The following is a 16,614-nucleotide window of genomic DNA, read 5'->3' on the forward strand; positions in this document are numbered from 1 at the left end:
TGCCCCTGCATCTCCATGTTCCTGATGCAGGCACGCATACACCCGCACAAGATTCAGCTTCCGCACATGGGCAGGAAGTGAAATATTGCATGAGGATTCTCACACACGTGAGATTTTACCAATTTTTGGCAATGTTTTTTTGCTTGCACACATGCATGTAAGCAGAGAAATCACCAGAATTCAGCAAAATTTCTCTCTTACGAGCATCACCACATGAGATTTCGCTTTCTGCACATGCGCAGAAGCCAAATCTCACATCGGCGTGCACACGTGCATATGCCGGGTGCATGCATGCCCACGCCCGTCGCCAGGAGCATACCAGTAGTGCTGGCGATGGGCAGCCCATCACTGGGTGGCTCCATTGGTTTTGGAGGAAAGTGAGGAAGGGCAGAGTCAGTCTTGGGAAGTCTTTTTCTGAATTAGGAAGGCCTGCAGACAGGGAGGAGCAAGAGGGCCAGAACTCAGGAGAAGTGGAAGGATTAATCCCTCCTGATCCGAGAACAAGGAGGGAAGAGAGAAGGCGAGATCAACACAGATGGAGCCAGCTACAAGGGAGGAGAGTGCCCCACTCGCTTTCACAAGGCACACCTGGGGACTGAGATGTAAGGAGGTACTGGTGGGAGGGGCATTTGTTGGGAACAAGCATTGAATTTCTGTACTCTGTCTTCTGGGGCTTGCCAGTTTGCCTGCTTTGCTGAACTTCTTGCAACCTGGCTTATTGGACTGCTTGCCCTGGTTACTGTTTGGGCTAACCTAGTTGCTAGTCCTGGTTGCTGTTTGCCTAACCTGGCTTATTGGACTGCTGGCCCTGATTACTGTGTGACTAACTTTGCTTACTGGCTACTCCCAGCTGGAGGTTTCTGAAGGTACATCTGAGAGTTTTGCTCCAGGATTTGTAGCGAATGTGGGAACATTTGGGAGTACAGTGGGAGCAATAAGGGTGAGTCAGATTTGTTCTCTGGTTGTGTTGCTTTTGTGCCATGCCTCAGGTCATGACAAGTAGGTGCTACAAAAGTAATATGGAATGTTAAAGCCATAGGGGTAATTTAAAGCAAAATCTTCAGAATCTTGATTTCTGGCGATTAACAACCTCTGAGCAGCCATCCAGTTATCCTGCAGATCAGGGAAGGATTGCTACAACCCCCGAGTTAAGTTCATCCTTCCCTTCCAATATCCCAGAATTATCTGATGCAATCTCTCCTGCATAGTATGTAGGCAAGATAGGACAGACATAAATGAAAGAGGAACTAACTAACTAACTAACTAATTAACTTATTCGGACCAGAATATTCCGAGACCGCCTTCTGCTGCACGAATCCCAGCGACCGGTTGGGTCCCACAGAGTTGTCCTTCTCCAGGTCCCATTGACTAAACAATGTTATCTGCTGGGACCCAGGAGAAGAGCCTTCTCTGTGGTGGCACCGACCCTCTGGAATCAGCTCCCCCCGGAGATTAGGACTGCCCCCACCCTCCTTGCCTTTCGGAAACTCCTTAAAATCCACCTCTGCCATCAGGCATGGGGGAATTTAGACATTTCCCCCCAGGCGTATATAGTTTTATGTATGCTATGCTTGTGTTATATGTTTTTTAAAATAATGGGTTTTTAGATATTTTTTAAATATTAGATTTGTTATTTGTACACTGTTTTATTGTTGTTGTGAGCCGCCCCGAGTCTGCAGAGAGGGGTGGCATACAAATCTAATAAATAATAATAATAATAATATTCAGAGAAATGGAAGGAAATGGAAATAGAAATAGTCCTCCTTATTTCCTATGTAAAAGTGTGGGTTGGTCCTTCCACTTGAACCTCCCACATTAAGTCTGGCTGCATCATCACTTGGTATTCCCCATTTCAAGTTAACCTTGGAAAAAAATGCAATTTTCTGGCTAAAAAGGGCTTCCACCTTTCTTAGAAGCAGCTTTTGTCCCTACTTACATTAAATATAATTGTAATACAGAGGTCTTCAAATATGAAGAATTCTGGGAATTCAAGTCCACAAGTCTTAAAGTTGCCAAGTTTGGGGACCTCTGTTCTAATATAATAACATCAAAACAGAAGTGGGACATAGCAGGTTCCTTCTGGTTCAGATATGTTTAGCCAAACCACTGGTGAACCACTGGTGACATCATGATAATTTCACAGAACCGGTTCAATCAGTGCCAGGAAGTGGGTGCCGCCATCTTCTTTTTTTATTTTTGGGATTATTAAAAAGATTTCTATTTTCTTTGTTCTCCACATGCTCAGAAGCTGAGTTTCTGGCACAATCTTGTTTTTTGGCTTTTTGAGGGGGGGGATTTTGGGGGATTTTCTGCCACTGTGCATGTTGTTGGGTGGTGGGAGCATGGATCACTGAGCACTGTGCTATATGTAGTATGTATGTGTTATTATTACAAAAAACCCAATAAAAATTATTTTTTAAAAAGGCCCGTGTGCGCCCATGTAGTGCGGCTACACGGCACTGGATGAAGTGAACTGGTGTGCCTTTCCTCCCCTGTCCAATTGTCTTTCCTTTTTTTCACCTATCTTATATATTCTCTTCCTTTCATATATCCTCTCCTCTAAGTTCACCTTCACCCTCTTTTTATATTATCACATGTCTATTTTCTTCCTATGTATTTATGTATTGGATAAATGAATAAATAAATAAAAATAAAATAAAGTGAGGCAAGTTAGAACCCACCCCTACATCAAAACATTCTAAAGCAGTTTAGCCTCACAAAGGATTTGTCCTTATAAGAACCAAGTGCAGCGCTACCATGTTTGCCATGTAATTTTTCCGAATCCTAAATTATTAATAATAGTTTTCAAGTACCATCTTGTCTGCATTAACATTCCCTCTTGTTACTCAGCAGTGTAATTACCTGATTTAATAGTCAGCCTGTAAACTCAGCTTGCTCTTGCTCCCTATTCTGCCTGACCTGCAATCAGCTAATAGTTATGTTTCTTATTAGTTAGACCTTTGGTTTCATAAGAAGTCCTTTCGGCATGGAACGGAGCCATCGTCTTTTCCCATAAACACCAAATGTGCTTTTTGAACCTTTTTTTAAATTAAAAAAATCCCCCAATGTCTTGTGGGTTTTAAATATGATGTTCACATTTATTGTCTCCCTCGTATCTCCCTTTCATTATTAAAGAGACATTTAGTGGGTTAAATTCATTTCCCACATGATGTCTGGTTCTGATATTTAATCATAGGGATTTGCTGCTGGTCACACATTATTTGAACTCTCCTCTCACTGTATATCATTTCAGCCAGATCTCCTGATTAAATTATGGTATTGCTCATTTGGGGATGATATATTCCTTTATCCTGCCAGGAAGCAAAATTGGATGACAAAAGGTCTGTACCAGGGCCTTGTAAATAGTTTTGATCGTAATCGCAAGGGGTACAGACGCTCTCTTTCTTTATATAACTTCTTGATTCTATGTTATGTCTAGGAAGGCAAACTGCGTGTCATGTTTGAGGATTCTGGTATTAATTTAACATGGTTTTAAAATGTTGCAACTTTCTGAACATTTCAGACAATGGTCATACGTCACTATTTTCAGGGCCATTGTAACTTCAAATAACCACTAAATACGCTGTTGTAATTAGAGGACTACCTGTTTTCTTCTTTTCCCCCTTTTAACAACATAAGAAAACAGGTAGTCCTCTAATTACAACAGTGTATTTAGTGGTTATTTGAAGTTACAATGGCCCTGAAAATAGTGACGTATGACCATTGCAGCATTCCCATGGTCATGTGATCAAAATTCAGACATGTGGCAACTGACTCATGATGCTTGCATTGATCCTGGATTGCAACCTTCTGACCAGCAAAGTCAATGGGGAAGCCAGATTCACTGAACCCATGTTACTAACTTAGGGGCTGCAGTGATTCACTTAACAACTGTGGCAAGAAAGGTCATAAAATGGAGCAAAATTCATTTAACATCTGTCTCGCTTAGCAACATAAATTTTGGACTCAGTTATGGTCATACGTTGAGTACTATCTGCATTAAATGCCTGGTTAAAGCTACTTTAACAGAAGCTTGCTGAAAGTCTGAAAGTACAAATCTCCTGCCATCTCCTTTACAGCCTGAGAAATTACTGAATTTTTAGGATGCACCTTTTTACTACCCCAAAGAGGGTGAAAACATGGGTCCATCTAGTACATTATACTCCCCAGCCACCTCCATCCTTTGGCCTCTGCCTCCCAGCAATTTACCTCCTTGCAGCAAGCAGCCCAGAGCCTGATTAGCACAAGCCACTGATTATATGCCCCAACCCTCAGCTGATTGATTGAAGCTGCAGATAAACCCACATGCTAAAATGAAATGTAAAACTAAAGCTGCACAGAGGCAAATTGCTGGCAGGGAGAGGCAAGGCAGAATATTATTTTCTTGCACTAATCAGACTGTGCAGAAACTGGCTGTTTGTTGTTGCTGCAAGGAGGTAAGTCAATAACTATAAATGCCTATAGAATGTTCAAATTATTAGACTTCTTTATGAGGCTATATCTCCTATACCTTTCTTCTATTTCTATATCTCTACTTCTATTCTTTCATTGATATGTTCTATTACTATATTCTTTCATAGATATATTTTACTATGAGTATCTCCTCTATAACCTTCGTCATGTATTTTACTGTGTGTGTGTGTGTGTGTGTGTGTGTCATATATATATATATATATACCCACTAAAACTCTCATTGTGTATTGGACAAAATAAATAAATAAATAAATAAATAAATAAATAAATAAATAAATAAATAAATAAATAAATAAAATAAGACTTCTTTATAATAAAGATTGCTTTATTATTGTTCTCAACAACCTATCAAAAGGAAGAAGTTTTTAAAATAAATGCTTGATCTGAAGCATTCATATCTTCTTTTAAATAGTAGAGAATAACTATACTTCCAGAAAAGCCACATCAATTTTAACAGGATCTGTAAAAGTATAATCTGAAATGCCACAGTGGCCCTGTTTAATATTAATAAGGCAGCTGAGTTAAACCCTGACTTAGTGATTTTGGAGTAGATCTATTTAAATAATTGGGAGGAGTTAGTGTGCCTACATTTAAGAAAACTCACTGGCATTAATATACTGCCATAATGTACATTTCTCCAATTCTTTGCTATTTCTATGAGTCATTTCTGTTTACATGCACAGAAATACACAGCAAACAGTGTATATCATCTGTGCTGCTTGCTGGGAGGCAAATTGCTGGGAGACAGAGGCAGATTTGTTTTTTCCTTGTTTTCCTCCCCCAAAACTAATGTGCATCTTATATTCAGGTGCTCTTATACTCCAAAAAATAAAGTAGGGAGGGTCCCTTTTAAGTCTCTTCCCCCATTCTTTATACAGCTGCAGGCAACGTCTTCTCTTATCTGACTGATCCCTAGGCAGCATTTCTTTCCTCTGTCTCCCAAGATTTTTCTAACATACCATAACAAGATTTTAGTGATTATATGCTTGTTTCCAAGTTATTGTGAAACAGGCCAATAGGGCTCAGTGGCAACAAAACATTCCTGTATAGAGTGCCAGTTGTAACACAATAAAAGAACAATAATTTTGTCTATGTGACTTACCCATCAATCAAATTCAACAAGTGATGTCCTGTACAAAAAAAAGTTTCTTTTTCTCCCAATAACATAAGACTTCGAGCTGAACTGTTAGCACCAGCAAATTAAAATTGCTGATGAAACCTTGCTGAGTGACACGTAATTACCCAAAGAATTTAAGCAGCACGCCAGTGTCAATACACCTAAATTTGCCCAGGTGAGATGGTAAAGATTAGAAGGATGGCAGAGGTCACTAATCCATCAATTTGCAGGAGGAATTTTCCTCAGACAGTTAAAATAAGTGCTTTTTGGAGCTGACGCATCTCCCACTTCTTGGGGGGAAAATAATGAGTGTTAAATTGGCACAAATGTCAGCTGTAATTGCAGTTCTGGCTATTGCAGTAAATGAGAGGCTATTTTAAAAAGTTTCAGGGAGCAAAAAATAAAGCCCTACCCTTCAACAATATATGGTCTCAGTAAAAACTTTGTAACTTTCCTCTGTGAATAGAATAGAATAGAATTAAGTTTTTTGGCAAAGTGTGATTGGAGACATAAGGAATTTGTCATTGGTGCATATGCTCTCAGTGGACATAAAAAGAAAGGACACATTTGTCAAGAATTATGAGGTACAATGCTTAATGATTGTCATAGGATACAAATAAGCAATCAGGAAACAACAACATTAATATAAATTGTAAGGATATAAGCAACAAGTTACAGTAATACAGTCATAAGTGAGTGTAGATGGGTGATCGGAATGATAAGAAGAGTAATAGTAATGCAGCCTTAGTGAATAGTTTGACAGTGGTGATGGAATTATTTATGACATTATGATGAGTGGATCCATTTTGAGTGGATCATAAATATGAGGAAGCTTAGACAACCTTCTAAGCTTCCATAGGTTCACAGATGAATGTATCTATGAGAATTGTGGCTGGAATTAAAATGTTTGCTTTCTGGTGAAAACAAGAGTGGGAAACTAATCATAGGTTTAAAAAAAGTTTTAAAACTATTTAAACCTTAAAAGTGACTTGAAAATTATAAGGTTTAAGTTGACTTTTTGATATTTTCCTGGCTTTTAGGGGGTTTAAGAATGGGAGTACTTTGCTCCTAGTCTTATTTGTTCCCCTTAAACTCCCCAAAAGATAACCCCCCAAAAAGAATAAAAATCATAACTAAACTGAAATCTTGGGGTGTGTTTTGTTTTTGCTTAGGGTGGGAAAGAAAGGGAAAGATGAAGAGTGATAAAATTTCCTATTTCAATTGCATAGCCTTCTTGGACCATGATGCTCTTACCACTTTACATTTACTAGCTTGGAATGTGCACGGAATAGCAGTTTTTCTAAACAAATGTGAAAGCTTTCATAAACTAGTGTTCCTATGGTATTACTTATCCATGGCTTTTAACCAAAGTTTCAACTCATTTGATCTGTAATCATTTGTGACTTGGTGGCCATCCTAAGTCAAATTCACCTAAGTATGGGTTTCTTCCTCCTCCTCTTTAAGTCATGGTGTCTGATATCACAGACATCTTCCTATTTTTAGGTTGTATAGAGCAGTGATTTTCAAACTTTTTCGAGCTGCGGCACATTTTTTACATTTACAAAATCCTGGGGCACACCACCAACCAAAATGACACTCTAACACAGTACATATTATACATATAGTTAATAATATAGTTTCTAAATGTATTTATACTCAGTGTGAAACCTGGGCCTGTTTCGATGAACATCTAGTGGTGGCAACATTTATCTCCAGTCCTGACCAGGATTAGAAATCGGGACATGGGGAGGAGTAGCAGCTTCAACTACTCACCCCAGCCACACAATGACAAGTGCGTGGCAGCCCAAGTGGGGACCTTCCTGAGTGTGGATGAGAGGCAGCCTGCTATTGGTTCATCGCTAGTGGTTGGGATGAATCCTAGAAGGTGATTGGTCAGTGAGCGTTCCCTCTGCCTCCACTCTTCTTGTCGCTGATAGCTGGAGGGATTGTGAGGGGAATGTTTATGTTCGGATGGAGGCGGCTGTTGGCGGGCCGGATAAATGGCCTCCGTGGGCCGTATTCGGCACATGGGCCGTAGTTTGGGGACCCATGTTTAATTTCCCCACGGCACACTAGTGTGCCACGGCACACAGGTTGAAAAACACTGGTATAGAGTTATCTTACTCCTGTGTTCCAGTTCTGAAGATAAGTGAACAAGGATTTTTTAAAAAAATAATTAATTTAAAGTTAAATAAAGAATAGAGGGTAGAGAGCTTTTCCTATTTCCCTGGATTTTGATTCCCGCTTTTGACTGGAGCTGAAAAATATACTATAGCCAGACTGAGTGAGTAATTAGTCAAAGCAGAGACATCACTGATGGAGATTTATGACTTTATTCTGGTTGGCATCCCAGACTTTGCTGATAAAGGCAGAAATGTGGCGAGCATCACATTCCTTTGAGTACACCTTTGTATTACAGATAATTGATCCAGCCAGACAGAACAGATGGAAGATGACTAAAAAGCAGCCTAGAAATTATAGTGTGGTTAAATGACAAATAAGTGAGGAGAGGTAAATATGTATGTAAAAACACACCCTTTAGTTAGTTTCATAAACATTTTAGTTTTATATTATGATGCTGTGAGTAAATGGTTAGAAGCAATGGCTGATTTGCCTATGTTATTTACTGCTACAGATAATACATACTATATTAATATATTAATCTCCTAAGCCTTGGAATACTCATCAAAACAAACTATAACTTTGGGTTGAACTATAATCATAACACCACATTTGAAGATATGAATCAAATGACTCCGTTCAATACTTGTACCAAATGCCAGCCCCTGATACCAGCTACCATACCTGGATGGCACGCTATGCACTCACTTTAATGACCATTTCTGACAGAAATGTGTGGTCGGGCGGTAGGGAAAGCAAGTAGGATGCTTGGCTGCATAGCTAGAGGTATAACAAGCAGGAAGAGGGAGATTGGGATCCCGCTATATAGAGCACTGGTGAGACCACATTTGGAATACTGTGTTCTGTTCTGGAGACCTCACCTACAAAAAGATATTGACAAAATTGAACAGGTCCAAAGACCCCCTACAAGAATGGTGGAAAGTCTTAAGCATAAAACTTATCAGGAAAGACTTAATGAACTCAATCTGTATAGTCTGGAGGACAGAAGGAAAAGGGGGCACATGATTGAAACATTTAAATATGTCAAAGGGTTAAATAAGGTTTAGGAGGGAAGTGTTTTTAATAGGAAAGTAAACACAAGAACAAGGGGACACAATCTGAAGTTAGTTGGGGGAAAGATCAAAAGCAACATGAGAAAATATTATTTTACTGAAAGAGTAGGAGATGCTTGGAACAAACTTCCAGCAGACACGGTTGGTAAATCCACAGAAACTGAATTTAAACATGCCTGGGATAAACATAGATCCATCCTAAGATAAAATACAAAAAATAGAATAAGGGCAGACTAGATGGACCATGAGGTCTTTTTCTGCCGTCAGTCTTCTATGTTTCTATGAAAGGCAAAGAGCATTCATATAACTCTAAGAATGGTGGCCTTTTCAAAAAAGTTTGTTCACAAGAGTTCAACATTTCCAGTTTGGTTCAGTTAATTATGCAAGTCCCAATGCACAGTGATATTTGCTTGAGACCTATGGAGAGACCTTGTAAGAAATAACTTAAAATCACTCCACACAAGTAGACATTTGTGATGCATCACCTCCTACGTTGCTACTGTGTGGCATCACTGAAGACTGTCCTGGCAGGGTTTCAGTATTTTCTTTGCCACCACAAGGAAGAAAATTGCTGTGACTTCTTATATTTAAGGCTGTCAACAAATCAACACTATTAAAAATCTAATGAAGCATTATAATTCCAGTCCGGGGAAAGAAGGACGAGGAGGGTGAGTAGCAGATGGAATTAGATGTGCAGCCCATGTTCTGGTGTTACTTAGCAGCAAGTTATCATTTATTGGGTTTCTGATTTTCTTAAGGTAGTTAAAAAACAATAAATAAATTATTTTTTTATATAATATATAAAATATATTATAATCATTATTATAATATAACATAATTGTCTGCGGAGAGGGGCGGCATACAAATCTAAATAATAAATAAATAAAATAAATAAATAAATAATCTTTTTGAAGCTATCTCTTTTTTTAAATGCCAGTTCAACACAGAAAGCTCTTCTTAGCCAACTACCACTGTATATGCTTTCTCCTATATCAGTGATGGCAAAACCTATGGCAGGTGGCATTCGGAGCCATATCTGCTGGCACGTGAGCCATTGCCATAGCTCAGTTCCAACCTGCATATGTGCACTGGCCAGTTGATTTTTGGCTCACACAGAGACTGGTGGTGGTGGTATTTTTTTTTTGCTTCCAGAGAGTATTCCGGGGTATGGGGGAGAGTGCTTTCACCTTCTACCAGTTCCAGGGAAGCCTTGGAGCAGGGGTGGGCAATTAATTTTGCCATGGGGCAGCATGAGAAATTGAGATTAGATTAGATTAGATTTATTGGATTTATATGCCGCCCCTCTCCGCAAACTCGGGGCGGCTCACAACAATGGTAAAAAACAATACATAATAACAAATCCAATACCCACCAATCCAATTACAATTTTAAGCTAAAAAAATAATAAAAAACAACCCCAGAATATTAAAAAACAAGCACACAATCAATCTAACACCAAAACAACATGGGCAAGGGGGAGATGTTTCAGTTCCCCCATGCCTGATGGCAGAGGTGGGTTTTAAGGATGGTTTTAGAGGGCCGGACTAATATAATTAACTCAGTTCTATCCAGTACTGTAAAGGCCCAGACCCTGGCCTGACCTAAACACCCAGACCCACTCTACAGATCCCTAATTGTTTGCTTTACGGCAACACGGTGCACCACAGTCACTGCACTAGTGTGTTTGCATGGTTTCTGTGTTCGGCCACTCTCGGTAGGAGGTCGGGGTTCCCTCCAGTGTGAGGATGAAAGAGCTCACGGCGTCTGCCGGGACTCCTCCGGTTCCTGCTTTCCCCATGATTCATCAGGAAAGCAGGAACTGGAGGAGTCCCAGCAGACACGGTGAGCTCTTTCATCCTTGCACTGGAGTGGACCCCGACCTCCGTGGACCAGTCACAGATAGCGGTGGGCCAGTCACAAACAGTGGGCGGGCCAGATGCGGCCCATGGGCCGCCCCTTGCCCAGGTCTGCTTTGGAGCCTGGGGAGGGTGAAACATGAGCCTACTGGGCTCACATGAAGTTGGGAAACAGGCCGTTTCTGGCCTCCAGAGGACCTCCAGGGGGTGGGGGAAAGCCATTTTTGCCCTCTTCAGGCATTTAATTATGGGTGTGGGCACTCGCGCATGTGCAATAGCGCACGCACACACTTTTTTGGCCCTCGAGGAAAAAAAGGTTCACCATCACTGTCCTATATGATACAATCTAAGACAGTGTTTCTTAAATATTTTCCCGACAATTTTCTTCTTGGTTTTAAAAATTATAAAGAATCCCAAAGAGCTTTTGCTTGTTTGGGTTATATTTATTAACATTTACTATATTAAAAATTAAAAATGACACATCTGCTGCTGCTACCCTTTATCACAGTTGTTTGAAGGGACATTAATATTTTATTATTTTTCAACATAGACTGGCAAATAGTGGGTCCTTCGTGGATCCTTGAGAGAGACTTGGGGAAGTCCAGGGGACTTTGAATCACACTTCTGAAACTCTATCCTAAAATGCTCTGTTTTGTATCACTCCCAGACTGAGTATTGCAAACAGCAATAAGCATTAAAAAACTGACACCAACTGACATCAACTCTTCTATCTATTCTCTGAAGCCTTTCGATATATTAATATTGTAGGTTTGGATGCTGGAGCAAAGCTTTTTAACAGGTCTGTGCTGGCTATGCTTCTTCTGCTCCTATATTATACCTTTAATCATTGTTTCAATTTTACAACAATACATTTAAAATATTTTGCTATTACTATAGCTGTTAAGTCCTTGGACTTACACTGCTGTCAAAAGCTATGCTGGCTGCAGGTCGCTCTTGATTGGTAAAGATGCGAGCAGCCGGCAGGCGGGAAAATAAAGCCTCGCTATTGGTCCACCTGTCTGACGGCTCCTATATAAAGGAGTTGTCAGTCGTCCCATGTTCTTGCTGCCATTCTGAGTTGTCTTGTTATGTCTGTTAATAATAAAGGCTGTTTACTTTCCACAACCTGCCTTGCCTCAACTCTTGCCCACTCTGGTTCTCCATACAGAACAATAGTAAAGGATTTTTGAAGTAGATTTTACAAGTACATAATCTATCAAGTGAAGGGCTACCAAAATTTTTACTACCACACTGTGGGCGTGGCTTGTGCAGGACGCCCTGCATTTTATTTCCACATCTTTCAGTGCAAATTGGGCGCTCTGGGGTGGAGCTCCATTTTTGCTACCCCACTGCATTTCCCCCCATTCAGGCAATAGCCCACCCCTGAATCTATCTCTGTTGGATGGTGCAGAGCCTCAGTGGTGCAGTAGCTGACTGCAAACTACTTCTGCTGATCACCAGTCGTTAGCAGTTTGGCAGATGGAATCTCAGTAGGCTCAAGATTGACTCAGCCTTCCATCCTTCCAAGGTCGGTAAAATGAGGACCCAGATTGTTGGGGGCAATATACTTACTCTCTGTAAACCTCTTAGAGAGGGTTGTAAAGCACCGTGAAGTAGTAGTATATAAATCTAAATTCTTTACATAATGCTTTTTGCTGACTTTATACATTTTTGTTCTATTGAACTTGTGGCAAATAGCATATATTTATACCTGCCTGTCCCAAATGTATTTGGATTTCCGATCCTAAAATATTTAGCCAGAAGCAAACACATATACCCAGTTGGTATGTCTATACACAGATGAAATCATCAAAAGCATTTTCAGAATTGTGCCAGCAGGAGGTTGGTCAATAAAACACTTTTAGCCTGTTTATGTAAAAATTAACAGAACAGTGGTATGATTGTGATCACAACATGCTTGTTTCCCCCTGATTAATCTCTATAATGAGCCAGGAGGTCTGAAAATGTTGTGTCTTGTCTACTGATAAAACAAAAGACCCTATAATTTGGAGCAGCTTTTTTTTCTAGCTTGTTTTTACTGAAACTGCTAAAATTAACTCCCTGGTGGCTATAAAAACTACAAAATATACAGACAAGACAAGGTAATCAAACAACAAATAGAGCCACTTTGGGTTCAGTGGTTAAGGCATCAGGCTAGAAAGTGAGAGGTTGTGAGTTCAAGTCCTGCCTTTAGCCAGTGTATGGAAGCCACTTGGGTGACTTTGAGCCAGTCACTGTCTCCATCCGACCCATTTCAAAAAGTGGTTGTCGTCCTTCCTTCACAAGGAGGAAGATGTGCTGGATTTGTTCACCGCCTTGGATTGTTTGTAAAAAGAATAAAGGCAGGGTATACACAAACAAACTACAATATCAGAGATGCTTAATCAATTAACAATTGTCTGTTATTTTATAGAAGCTCTTTACTTAGGTTTCACTTGTTTTTGAAAACATGTTATCTTCCTCTTCCTCTTCCTCTTCATCATCATCATCATCATCATCATCATCATCTTAGTCACTGTCTATCCACTGCAAGCTGAAGGCTTCTTCTGCTTGTTTCCAACTTATATGGTCTTGAGCCATCTTTTGCCAATTGGGACCACACTACTCGCTGATGTCATCAATTCATCTTGTCTTTCATAGCTGCTTTTTACCAAGTGGGATCCATTGTATGTTTCAAACTGCCAACTACTCTAGAACAAGGCCATTAAAGGTATTTTTATTGGTTTGTATTTATCCTGTTGACAGAGGTGTGATGATTCATAAGGAATCAACAAGGAATTTGTTTATTAGTGGCTACAGTAGCAACAAACGATGCCATTCGACCATTGCATTAAGGAAAGCTTGCAGTAATCAGGAATGAGTTTTGTGTAAAGGGATTGTGAGCTGTGTTTGGTTCTTTTATTCCAAACAAATGCCTAATTCAAAATATTTTCCTAATTCTTGCACCTCACTCTAATTTGTAGTTCTCAATGTATGTTTTGTAAGGCTCAAATCAGCTGGTCTCCACTTTTTCAGGAAAACTTATTTCTTGGTGAGATATTTCAAGAGGAATATTTAACTATGGAAATATTATTCATGACAATAACAAGAACAATATGTTTTTCCTGTCACAGCGCAGTTCTAAATCAGTGCCTGAAGTCAGCATTTCTTCTTTTTTTTAAAGAACTAACAATATGAATTATTTCAACTTATGCAAATTTTGTAGGTAATTTGCAGCACTGCACTTGGAAATAGTTAATTAGGAACTAATACCATATGATGACATGCTTAAGATATAAAGAACCAAGAGAAGAGAAGAATAATTTCCATGCTTCTCAAAGTCACATCTATTCCCAGAGAGAAAATATTTCACTTATTTTTTGATTTCATCAGACCAACTGGAAACCCCTGATAGATTTTCTTTTCTTCACAAAGACCAACTTCGTACTGCTCATGACATTTTGATGTGTGCGCATTCTGTTGTTATGATAGTTATATATATAAAAAACCACACAATACATTTTCTACCTTTCTAGAAAAGCAAGATAAATCTTTATTTCTTTCATTGACAGCGTTCAGTATGTCAAAATTGATGTCACATACCTGCTCCAGATGCTTGCTGACATTTTCCATGCAAACACAAAGCATATGTTGAAAGTACTTTATCCTTCAGAGAGTTGAACATTTATGCCACTTCTGATTTGGCAAAGACAAGAATAAGAGCGTTGGCCCTGTCTTAACCTCTGGAGATATTTATTCTTCTCTAATCTTTCCCTGGCTTCTCCCACCTTCTGAGATCATTCACAAGAGGGTTTCAAAGGAGAATTCTTCTGTCAGTTTTGGACTTCTTGGTATTCTAATATTACTTGAATTGCTGGGGGCTACAGATAAAGGTCCCTTCAAGATAGGTAAAGCCAAGGAACAGGAACAGCAGGGATTTCAGATGGACTATTTATTATTGAGGGTATAATAGAATCTTGAAAGTCTAGCAGTGTCTTTGTATCACAACTTATACCAAGCCAAACAAGGCTTGGTTACTTTGAGTTTCTAGGACTGAGTAATATTTTCAGAATTTCTTCCCCTAATAATTTGTTCCCCATTCCGAAGACCAAATGTGTATTCCTTTAGAGAATTCCAAGAAATCTTAGGAATGATGTATGGCATCATTGAGAGTGAAAATTAAGGTATCCTAAATAACCACCATGCCTTCTCTCTCCCTATCCTAATGTTTCTATTTTACTAGTATCATGTGTATTATTATTATTATTATTATTATTATTATTATTATTATTATTATTATTTATTAGATTTGTATGCCGCCCCTCTCCGCAGACTCGGGGCGGCTCACAGCAACAATAGAAACAACATATTACAAATCTAATAATTAAAAAATCATTAAAAAACCCTTATTAAAAAAACAAAACATACACTCAAACATACCATGCATAACTTGTATAGGCCTGGGGGGAAAGGAATATCTCAATTCTCCCATGCCTGACGACAGAGGTGGGTTTTAAGGAGCTTGCGAAAGGCAAGGAGGGTGGGGGCAATTCTAATTTCTGGGGGCAGCTTCTTCTAGAGGGTTGGGGACGCCACAGAGAAGGCTCTTCCCCTGGGTCCCGCCAGATGACATTGTTTAGTCGAGGGGACCTGGAGAAGGCCAACTCTGTAGGACCTAACCGGTCGCTGGGATTCGTGCGGCAGAAGACAGTCCCAGAGGTATATATATATATTGTCTTTGTATACCACCAATATGTACTTGACAAAACAATAAATAAATAAATTTTATTAGCAGGTTCTGTAGAAGAGGTTCCTGTTGAAGTCGATTTCTCAGAATAGCTCCCTGGATTGGCGACTCAGTTCTTGGAACTTTGCATTAAGAGTACAGAAAGGACTCCCTTAATTTTCTGCTAAATTTTGAATATTGTTCTAGTTTTTTTGAAAACGGAGGTGAACATCACAGCTGAAACATGACTACAAAAGCAACTTATACAGATTCCTTGATTATTGTGATTTCATAGAATGGGATTCCCTATAAACAGAGAGTGGATAAGTAGCAAAGTCCCATATGATGCTTCATTCATATGAGGCTATTTCCTTGTAAATTATGGGTGGCTGCTGACAAACTTCATATTACCAAAAGGCAATAGATCTCAAGTTTGTAGACATTATTATCCCATATTGAAGGACTTGCTTACAATGAAGCTTATTAAGGTGATAACACCACTGCAAGCTGCTTTCTTGGATGTGAGATAGAAATTATGTGCACAAAGATGATCAGTCTCCTGCAGACTCACATAAATCCAATCCTATTTCTGTGTTTGCTCCAGAGTTTAAATTAGTTTTTTTTTAATCATTTACTTCCTTGGGACCTTCTGTTCATGTTTACAAAATAATTCTGCCTAGTCTGAATACTACTATGGTATTGGTTTTCTCTTTGCTAGCCTCTGTCTTAGACCTGGGAGTTTAATTTAGTTAAATTTAATTACATTAAGTGTGAAATGACTCTACCTATTTCACCCCTTGTCTTAAACTATTCTGTTAGATTTTGCTACACATAAAGAAAATAGTACTTTATATGTGTATGTACTGTATATGAGGAAAAATCAAATATGATAATTGTATCAAAAATTGTTCCAGGCAGGTACTATAACATAGTTCAACTCTTCATATTGCCATCTTTAAGCCTCTGGGGTTGTTTTAAAATTATTTGGTATGCCTTCATTCTAGTCTAATAAAGGTACAATTTATTCCTCTGGGCAGGATCAATATATTAGCCAGACCTTATGAAAAACATTCAGAAGTTGTATTATTAACTGACAAGGTTCTACAAGATGATGGGAATTCTTTTTCCTACCACTGATCATGTTTGAATGGAGCTTTCAGAAACTAAATATAGAAACATAGAAACATAGAAGTCTGACGGCAGAAAAAGACCTCCTGGTCCATCTAGTCTGCCCTTATACTATTTTCTGTATTTTATCTTAGGATGGAT

The 16,614-nt window shown here is 39.1% G+C and overlaps 1 protein-coding gene across 1 annotated transcript in view; it reads left to right on the top strand.

Annotated features, from left to right (window-relative positions):
* Window positions 1–622: 622 nt before the first annotated feature.
* TMEM200A (transmembrane protein 200A) overlaps window positions 623–16,614 on the top strand; it is an 85,640-nt gene continuing 69,648 nt past the window's right edge. The window contains exon 1 of the mRNA XM_070733497.1: window positions 623–940. The gene's annotated coding sequence lies outside the window, so the exon portion shown is untranslated. The remainder of the gene's footprint in view (window positions 941–16,614) is intronic.

The sequence above is a fragment of the Erythrolamprus reginae genome, chromosome 1, assembly GCF_031021105.1.
Source record: "Erythrolamprus reginae isolate rEryReg1 chromosome 1, rEryReg1.hap1, whole genome shotgun sequence".
NCBI classification, from domain to species: Eukaryota; Metazoa; Chordata; class Lepidosauria; order Squamata; family Dipsadidae; genus Erythrolamprus; species Erythrolamprus reginae.